The following is a 10,754-nucleotide window of genomic DNA, read 5'->3' on the forward strand; positions in this document are numbered from 1 at the left end:
CTGGTGCGTTCTCCCTCAGCTGTTATTTCGAAGGCCTTCCTCTTTCTGGCCTGCCCTTGCCTGCTCTGAGCCAGCTTGGGGTCTGGTACCTTTGGCAGATCACCTACCTGTGGAGGAGTTTTGCACTTAGGAATGATTAGAAAATTAGAATAATGTTTATATTCATCAACTCTTAGTTGACATGAAAACTAAGATTGCTGTGACTACCAGCATGGGTTCCTTGGAGCGATAAGATTAAATTTTGTGCCCTGCATGGGCTGTAGATGGCCAATCTTTGGCCCTTGATTAGCCCCTGGTGGTTGGGCGGACCTCAACAATCTTGATTCTTCCTTCCTCTCTTTACCCCTCTCCTACCATTAGCTAGGGAAATGTGGGAGGGAGGAAAAAGTATCAGCCGCGCCCATTCTTGGTCACTTGGGTACTGAGAGCTGGAGCTGCTGTGGGCAGAGCATTGTCCCTGGGCACCCCTGCTCTTAGGCCAGCAGCTAGAGAGGGACAGGCATGTCAGTTGCTCAGGTGAGCAAAAGGGAGGGGGGGGTTGGCTCCATGCTCACATTTGATGAGGCAGTTTGGGGGACCATTGCTACCTGAAAAGGTATGTTTCTGTCTTTTTAATGTCTCTGGATCTCTTGCCTTTCGTTTCCTGTTTCTTGTGTGTGGGCGTCTTCCTCTCCAACTTTGTTAGGATGTCTGTGACAGTATATTGTGTGCAGTCCAGGACCGAGAGGGAGGGGCACAGTATCCAGCTGCGTCTGTCTTTAGTTAGTGAGGACGGGGATGCATCACTGGTACAAGATCAGCAGCACTGGGTGTCTGTGCCCAAAATGTGCTGGAAAAGACTTTGGGAGGTTTCTAATCTGGGAAAAGTGGAGTGGAATCTGTAGATTCCGTGTAAACTCATTGAATAGAGCCTTTAAATACACAGTATTATAGCTGGTTCACTCCCTCCATTTACAGAGGGGGAAACAGGTGCAAGGCAGGAAAAGGACCTTGTCCGAGATCACACAGCGAGGCAAATGGCAGAACCTTGAAGGTCTCTTGACTTCCTTTATGTTATACCATTGTGCCCCCTACTTCATCCCGCTTTAATGCTAGCCCTGTCTTCTGTCTCTTGACAAAAGATGCTAAGTCACACACCCCAGGCATACCTCAAACTAGTGATTCTCTTTTTTCTTCTTTTTTTTTTTTTAAAGTGAGGCAATTGGGGTTAAGTGTCTGAGGCCGAATTTGTTTTTTGTTTTTTTTTTAGTGAGGCAATTGGGGTTAAGTGACTTGCCCAGGGTCACACAGCTAGTAAGTGTTAAGTGTCTGAGGCCGGATTTGAACTCAGGTACTCCTGACTCCAGGGCCGGTGCTCTATCCACTGTGCCACCTAGCTGCCCCTTTTTCATTCTTTTTTTTTTTTTTTCAAACTAGTGATTCTCAAACCCTAGAGCGACATAATGACTCATGCTGTAGATTGCCTGCCTATCCTACCTAATGCTCAAACTGTTTGGGATATGGTGAGGGGGAGTCATAATGAAATACTAATATGGGCCAGGAGCCCCAAGATTACCATATCATAAGCATGAAGAATTGGGCAGTCGGAAGCATGGCTCTGATGTGTCCATTAGACTTTCCCAGTGGCTTGAGGGAAGGCATGTAGCCTATTGTGGGGTTTTTTTTGTTGTTTTGGGGTTTTTTTGCAGGGCATTAGGGGTTAAGTGACTTGCCCAGGGTCACACAGCTAGTAAGTGTCAAGTGTCTGAGGTCGGATTTGAACTCAGGTACTCCTGAATCCAGGGCCAGTGCTTTATCCACTGCACCACCTAGCTGCTCCTGACTATTGTTTTTAGGGGTTGGAAATTTCACACTGGGACAGGAATGGGTTGGGAGAGTGGAAATTGTCACTTTGCTTCCAGGCAGGAAGGAGGTGGCCAAACATACTAGGTGATCTGAGAAGACCTGACCATTGGAAAGTGAAAGGTCAGGCTCCCAGGCCCCTTCCCTCCCAGCCATCCAAGGACCAGGGGTAGCTGCCTGGGCTTTGTTCTGGCCTTCGTTTGCTTCTGCTAAATGAGGGAGGCACCCGCCCATGCAACCTAGCCACAGCTCCCTGCTGATCCTCAGGTGCTTCCTAGGGGAGATTTATAATCTGTGGGGCTGTCAGGGAGGGGCTATTTCTGAGGTTTAGCTGCTTGGTAGGGAGGAAGCATTTGAGGGACTGCACAAGCTCCCCTGCCCTTCCCCTTCCCTTCCTAGGAAGCCCCAGGCTACAGCTGAAGGCGTGCTGCACTTGAAGTCGGAAACCGCTGAGTTCTGACTTACTAGCTACCGGACCTTGAGCAAGTCATTAAACTCAGTCTGTAAAATGTAGAAGATTCCTGTACTGGTGACATCACTGAGTGTGAGGATCTCTTATGTATTATGGGCCAGAGCTCTCAGTGCCCCCAGTAAAAGTAAAATAATTATAAAATTATATATAATTATGGGAATTATAAAAAGTGGCAATCCGCATGTATCTAGGAAATTTTCACACTAGCAAGTCCCCCACATCTGTGAATTCACAGATCCAGACCCTAACATGATGGATCAATAAACCTTCTGGTGGATGCATGAATGAATGAATGAGAGAGAAGGAATTTTGGGGGTCTGGGATAGCTTCCCTAGATAGGGTAGGGCTGTTCTGTGAAGCCTGGATATCTTTTTTTTTTTTTTTTTGCAGGGCAGTGAGGGTTAAGTGACTTGCCCAGGGTCACACAGCTAGTGTCAAGTGTCTGAGGTTGGATTTGAATTCAGGTTTTCCTGAATCCAAGGCCAGTGCTTTATTCACTGTGCCATCTAGCTGCCCCAAAGCCTGGATATCTTGACTTTATGGGTTCCTCTATGGTACTTCTATTTTCCTATTTGCAATAAGGGACAAATGCTGTCATATACTTGGTACCCAGGATGGGAGTTGGGAGTAGGAAGGAATGATAATAGCTGGCATATATATATATATATCTGTAAGGTCTGCAGAGTGCTTTATATATGTTACTTGTAAAGCAAATGCTATTATCTCCATTTTACAAATTGAGGGAAGTAATTTGCCCTGGGTCACACAACTAGTAAATGTCTGAGGCCAAATTGGAACTCATTTCTTTATCCATCTAAAAGCCTTAGATCTAGGGAGACTGTTGCTGTTGGTCCTTCATTCTCGAAGAGGACTATGACATCTGGGTCACATTATAACTTGCAGTGAATTGGATTTAAGTGAGGGAGGACTATGCAAAGTCACCAACCTTACTCATTCCCCCAGAGCCATCTGGATTCAGTGGTGAGATATATATATAGATCAGGACGACTGGATGTTTAAGGCAATTGGGGTTAAGTGACTTGCCCAGGGTCACACAGTTAGTGTCTGAGATGAGATTTGAACTTGGGTCCTCCCAACTTTAGGGCCAGTGCTCACCCACCTGTCCCAGGGAGACTGTATTTTACAGTGAAAAGAACATTGCTCTGAAGACATTGCACTAGTATTAAATGCTTTCTTTGTGCCAGGCACCGTGCTAAGCACTGGGAATACAAAGACAGTTCCTGTCTTCAGGGAGCCTGCAGTCTAAGAGGGGAGGCAGTGTGCAAGCAACAATGTATAAACAAGACATATACAAAGTAAAGTGAGGGTAGTCTCAGAAGGAGTCATTGAGATTCAGGAGGACTTGGAAAGTCCTCTTGAAGAAGGTAGGTCTTTGGTTGAGACTTGAAGGAAGCTGGGGAAGCCAGGGGGCAGAGAGGAGGAGGGAGAGAAGGAGAGAGGAGGAGGGAGACAGGAGGAAGGAGGAGGGGGAGAGGAGGAGAGGAGGAGGGAGAGAGGAGAGAGGAGGAGGGAGGAGGGAGATGAAGGGAAAGGAGGAGGGAGAGGAGAGAGGAGGGAGATGGAGGGAAAGGAGGAGGGAGAGAGGAGAGAGGAGGAGGGAGGAGGGAGATGGAGGGAAAGGAGGAGGGAGATGGAGGAAAAGGAGGAGGGAGAGGAGAGAGGAGGAGGGAGAGAGGAGAAGGAGGAGGAGGGAGATGGAGGGAGAGGAGGAGGGAGAGAGATGGAGGGAGAGGAGGAGGGAGAGAGAGGAGACAAAGAGGAGGGAGAGGAGAGGAGAGAGGAGGAGGGAGAGAGATGGAGGGAGAGAGGAGGAGAGGAGGAGGGAGATGGAGGGAAAGGAGGGAGAGAGGAGAGAGGAGGGAGAGAGGAGAAGGAGAGGAGGAGGGAGATGGAGGGAGAGGAGGAGGGAGAGAGATGGAGGGAGAGGAGGAGAGGAGGAGGGAGAGAGGAGAGGAGGAGGGAGAGAGGAGGGAGAGAGGAGGAGAGGGGGGAGGAGAGAGGAGGAAGAGAGGAGAGAGGAGGAGGAAGAGAGAAGGAGAGAGGAGGCAGAGACAGGGAGACAGAGGGGGAGGCAGAGAGGAGGAGGGAGAGGGGAGGAGGGAGATGGAGAGAAAGAAGGGAGAGAGGAGAGAGGAGGGAGAGAGGAGGAGAGGAGGAGGGAGATGGAGGGAGAGGAGGAGGGAGAGAGATGGAGGGAGAGGAGGAGGGAGAGAGATGGAGGGAGAGGAGGAGGGAGAGAGAAGGAGAGGAGGAGGGAGAGAGGAGGGAGAGAGGAGGAGAGGGGGGAGGAGAGAGGAGGAAGAGAGGAGAGAGGAGGAGGAAGAGAGAAGGAGAGAGGAGGCAGAGACAGGGAGACAGAGGGGGAGGCAGAGAGGAGGAGGGAGAGGGGAGGAGGGAGAGTGTTCCAGGCCTGGGGGACAGTCAGTGAATACACAAAGTCAGGAGATAGAGGGTATTGTGTGAGGATCGGTAACAATGTCCCTGAATCACAGAGCATTTGGAGGGGAATTATGTATCAGAAGATTGGGAAGGTTGGAAGGGAAGGTTGTGAAGATCTTTAAAATCTAAACAGAGGGTTTTATGTTTGATCCTAAAGGCAATAGGGAGTCTTCTAGTTTATTGAATGGGGTTGGGGAGAGGTGACATGGTCACACCTGTGCTCTAGGAAGATCAGTTTGACAACTGAGTGGAGGGAGAGGAGACGGGAAACCAACCAGCAGCCCATTGCAACAGTCTAGGCATGAAGTGATGAGGGCCTGCATCAGGATGGTGACTGTGTCAGAGGAGACAAGTTTGTTCTGAAGGTGTTCAGTTGTGTCCGACTCTCTGTGACCTCATTTGGGGTTTTCTTGACAGACATATTGGAGGGGTTTGCCGTTTTCTTCTCCAGCTGATTTTACAGATGAGGAAACTGAGGCAAACAGGGTGAAGTGACTTGCCCAGGGTCACATAGCTAGTAAGTGTTTGAGGCCAGATTTGAAGTCCAATCTTCCAGGCTCCAGGCCCTGTTCTATGCACTTTGCCACCTAAATGCCCCACAGAGGTAGAAATGATGCAACTTGATAACATATTGGGCGTGGAGAATGAGAGAGTGAGGAGCCAAGGATGACCCCTAGGTTGTAAACCTGGCTAACTGGGAAGATGGAAGTTAGGAAGAGAGGGCCGTTTAGGGGAGAGAGAACATGCTCAGTCTTAGACATGCTGCTTTTGAGACATCTACAAGACATGCAGTTTGAGGGGTCTAAAAGCAGGGGACCTGGCTTCACATCCTGCTTCTGACCCTGCCTTTGTGGCCTTGGGCAAGTTTCTGTGGTTCCGCACAACTCTGCAGCTAGAATTCTATGATCCCATGAATGTCACAATTGTGGCTTGCTTTAGGGATGGAGAAAGAATTGGTATATCCCTGATACGGGCCTGGAGCTTAAGTGGGTTTTCTCCATTTTGCCATGGTCCTGCTTGTTCCCCTAGTCAGGAGATGTCTCCTGTCCCTTTCATGAATGGTGCTAGGATTCTCTTCCCCACTTATTGATCTGATGACCAGATAATAAGATGGGGGCAGGAGGAGTGGAGAACTGAGTGTGGCCTTCCTGGGAAACCGGAACAGGGCAGACACTATCCCAGACTTTCCCAAGGACTGTCTGGGCACTACGGATAGATTTTTCTCAAAGATAATTGGACTCAGGGGCAGCTATGTGGCGCAGTGGATAAAGCACTGGCCCTGGATACAGGAGCACCTGAGTTCAAATCCGGCCTCAGACACTTGACACTTACTAGCTGTGTGACCCTGGGCAAGTCACTTAACCCTCATTGCCCCGCAAAAAAAAAAAAAAAAAGATAATTGGACTGGGAGCTGTGAGATCTAGGTTCTCATCTTGGTCTGGGTCCCTCCTGCCAAATCAGGAGATCAGACAAAATGATCTCCCAGCTCTGACATCCTGTGTTCTAAGGGCCCTTCCTAGTTTTGACATTCTATGTTCTAAAGGCCTTCCCAGCTCTGATATTGTGTGTCCTAAGGGCCCTCCCTGCTCTGACTTTGTGTTCCTAGGCTCTCCAGGTTCTGACATTCTATATTTTTTCTTTTTATTCCTCCCTACCCTCCACCTCCCACTCTTCAAGAACTTCAGGTATCTCATCTTTTTTTTTTTTTAATCTAGCCTGGGCTTCATGAACTACTCTGCAATTTCCTAAACTATTTTACCATCCACATTCTTCACCACCCAACCTGAAACATTATTTCAACCCCAGTCAAATTAATCTCTTTTATCATGCAAAGAACACTTCCTTTGGTCAAAATAGATGTTCTTGATTATATTAAATAAATAAATATATATATATATATAAATCTTCTGTACAATCAAAAACAATCTACTTAAAATGAAAATAGATTGAGAGATATGGCAAATGTACAAATCAACTTGACATTTAAAATATATAAGGAACTGTTAAAAAGACAGTGATAATGCCACATTCACAATGGTTATGACACTCTTCAAGAGGAAACAAATGATTTGAAAAAAGTTTCAACCTCAGCAATAATGAAATCAAAACTATTTGGAGATCCTATCTCCCACCCATCTGACGGGCAAAAAAAAGAAAAGCATAAAAATCAATGAAACAGTGCCAGTGGGACTATGGCAAAACAAGTCACTTGTTGCTTCTGGAGCTGTCTACTTGTCGGAAGTTTTCTGGAAAGTCATCTAGCAAAACGTGGGAAAGGCTCCCCAAATCATCATGCCCTTTGATCCAACAATTCCTCTCTTAGGAGTAGCCCCAGGCAGTTGTTAAAACACAAACAAAAAAGATCTGCCCATTCGAAGATCTTATTTATTTGTTTAAAGTTTTGAGTTCCAAATTCTCTCTCTCTCTCATTCATTCCCTCCCTCCCTCCCCTTTCCCCTCCCCAAGGTTACATGTGCAATTATGTAAAACATCAAAGATCTTCTTAGCAGCAGTTTGGTGTGGGATTTCATAAAACTGGAAGCATCCTAAATGGTCAACGCCAGGGGAATGATTAAATGAATCATTAATGTAATGGATCTCTAGTGGCAAGCTTATGGGGAAGGGGGGATGGAGTGGAGGAAAGAAGGAAGGAAGGAAGGAAGGAAAGAGGGAGGGGAAGAGAGAAGAGAGGGGAGGACATCTACTTTAGCTGCCAGGGCACTTGGACCTCTCAGCTTCTTACAGGCGGATGTCAAAGACTTAACATGGAACTTTCTCGATGAAAATCCGAGGCAGTTGGTGGTGCAGTGGATAGAACACTTAGTCTTGGAGTTGGGAACGAGTGAGTTGAAATTCTTTTTAAAGCCCTTTGTTTTGTTTTGTGGGGCAATGAGGGTTAAGTGACTTACCCAGGGTCACACAGCTAGTAAGTGTCGAGTGTCTGAGGCCGGATTTGAACTCAGGTCCTCCTGAATCCAGGGCCAATGCTTTATCCACTGCACCGCCTATCTGCCGCATGAGTTGAAATTCTGCCTCAGCACTTACAACTTTTTTGAACCTGGGCAAGTCACTTAATCTCTGTTTACTTCATTTTGCTCATTTGTAAAATGGGGGTAACAGCATCCACCTGCCAGGTAGTTGTGAGCATCCAATGAGATAATCTTTGTCCAGTGCTTAACACAGTGTCCGGCTGTGTAAGTGGTGGTTTGAGTTGAGCCCTGTCTTGCCATGGGTTCCCAGAATGGGTGGACACATTCAGACCCGATATGCCACCCATTGGCCCCTGGACATGGGAGGGAAACTGAGGTAAAATCGATAAAGAGAGGAGCAAGGTATGACAAGAGTGCCCATCCGCAACTGAGACTTTTAAGCCCTGACTACAGAAATCTCTCTCAGGATCCCACCCCAGGCGATAACCCCATGTTCACTTTGTGATCCCTTAGCACTGGGGGCCTCCCTTTTGTTTGGGGTTTTGCTACCGACAGAAATTGGAGTTTGCTCTGGAATGGATTGGAGCCCTTGAAGGTTCCCTAGATCCCTCTTCCCCTCAAACAGTCTTGAGGCATGGAAGGTCACTCACTTTGATCCCAAAAGGAGCTTCCCAAGGAGCCTTCGATTCCTTTCTAGGTTTGCTTTTGTGGTGAAGGTCAGGAGTACCTGAGTTCAAATCCGGCCTTGGACACTTGACACTTACTAGCTGTGTGACCCTGGGCAAGTCACTTAAGCCTCATCGCCCCACCCACAAAAAAAAAAAAAAAAGAAAGTGAAGTGTCAGGATTCAGGAGTACCTGAGTTCAATTCCGGCCTCAGACACTTGACACTTACTAGCTGTGTGACCCTGGGCAAGTCACTTAACCCCTATTCTCTCCCCCCCCCCCAAAAAAAAAAAGAAAGAAAGAAAACGAAGTGTCCGGGGCAGCTAGGTGGCGCAGTGGATAGAACACCGGCCCTGGAGTCAGAAGTACCTGAGTTCAAATCCGGCCTTGGACACTTGACACTTACTAGCTGTGTGACCCTGGGCAAGTCACTTAACTCCAATTGCCTCACTAAAAAAAAAAAAAAATAAAATGAAGTGTCTGGCAGGTAGGTGGTGCAGTGGATAAAGCACTGGCCCTGGATTCAGGAAGACCCGAGTTCAAATATGACCTCAGACACTTACTAGCTATGTGACCCCCTCATTGCCCTCTAAAAAAAGAAAGAAAGAAAGAATGAAAGAAAAAAAAGAAAGTGAAGTGCCCTGATGAGTAAAAGTGATGAAAGGGAAATGCTTTAGTCTAAGGGAGTGGTCTTTGAAAGCCTGCCATCCAATAAGAGAAAAGGGAAGACCATAAGGTATTGAGATTCTCCTTGTTGAGTGAGTGATCTCTTTTTTTTTTTTTTTTTTAGTGAGGCAATTGGGGTTAAGTGACTTGCCCAAGGTCACACAGCTAGTAAGTGTTAAGTGTCTGAGGCCGGATCTGAACTCAGGTACTCCTGACTCCAGGGCCAGTGCTCCATCCACTGCGCCATCTAGCTGCCCTCGAGTGATCTCTTTTTGAGGAATAAATTAGTCGCCTGAATGAATCAGAAGGGAAACAATTCAGTAGATTGAAGGTTAAGTCACTGAGTCCAGGAGAGAGATTGGAAAAGCTTTTGATAGGAGGAACAGAAACCTAGAGTTGGAGAAAAAAAAACTTTTTAGGAAGGGAGGAAGCCAAAGAAAGGAAAGCCACAGTGAGTAGAGGGAGTAGAAGCACGCAGGAGCATTGGGTGGAAAGAAAGGGCTCAGGTTTCTGTGAGTAAGGTTCCCTGAATAGATTAGGTATGTAGAGATAGAAAATGCTATTGAACTCCCCTCCCTACTCCAACTACAGGCCTGAAGGAGGTAATCCTGCATCTTCTTTCCTCATTTTTCAAGGGAGTTAGAAGCCTTTTTCTCTGAGCTTTAGATGGTGGTGGTAGGGGTTGGAGGGAGACTTTGTTTATTCTTCTTTGTTTTAAGTATTTACTTTGTCTTTTCAAACTGTGGTGACTTCTGACAAATTCTATCTTGGTTGTACTTACTGGGAGTACAGTTAGAAGGGGGTCACTAAGAGAAGAAAACATTCTCAAGTATTAGAGATAGAAATCTAACACTGAGATGTGCCATTAGCATCTCCTACTGGGGGCTCTGAGCTAACACAAAGATAAAGAGAGTTATAAGTTCCTTGATATTACCTCTAAATGGGGAGCATTATTCTGGGGAAAAAACATCTAGACAATGAATTAGTAGTAGAGAGAGGGGTAAAGAGAAGTGGCAGAACAATCCAGATCACCACACCATATTAATATTGCTACACAAGAAATGTGAATATCATGATGTAATTGAAAGACAGTTGGACTTGGAGTTGGGAGCCAGGGGCCCTGATTTGAATCCTGATTCTGCCACTTCACTGTATGACTCTGGGTAAATCACTTTTCTTTCTTTTTTTTTTTGTGGGGCAATCAGTGTCAAGTGTCTGAGGCTGGATTTGAACTCAGGTACTCCTGAATCCAGGGCCAGTGCTTTAACCACTGCGCCATCTAGCTGACCCCAGAATAACCATTAATTCTAATAACAATCATTCACATTTCAAAGAGCGCTTTAAGCATCATGACACCATTTCTCTAAAAGCTAGATCACATAAATATTACCTTCACTTTATAAACTAGGAAGGTGAGACTCAGAAAAGCAAAGTGGGGGCAGCTGGGTGGTGCAGTGGATAGAGAACCAGCCCTGGATTCAGGAGGACCTGAGTTCAAATCCAGCCTCAGATACTTAACACTTACTAGCTGTGTGACCCTGGGCAAATCACTTAACCCCCATTGCCCCGCCCCCCCCAAAGAATGAATGGTTATTCTAAGAAGCAGCAGTGAATTGCATATAGGAGGCTAGTCTTGGAGTCAGGAAAACATAAGTTCAAATCCTGCCTCACACACTTAGTTGTGTGACTTCGATTACAACAATAGCTTTGAGGACACA

Source organism: Dromiciops gliroides, chromosome 3, assembly GCF_019393635.1.
Source record: "Dromiciops gliroides isolate mDroGli1 chromosome 3, mDroGli1.pri, whole genome shotgun sequence".
Lineage (NCBI taxonomy): Eukaryota > Metazoa > Chordata > Mammalia > Microbiotheria > Microbiotheriidae > Dromiciops > Dromiciops gliroides.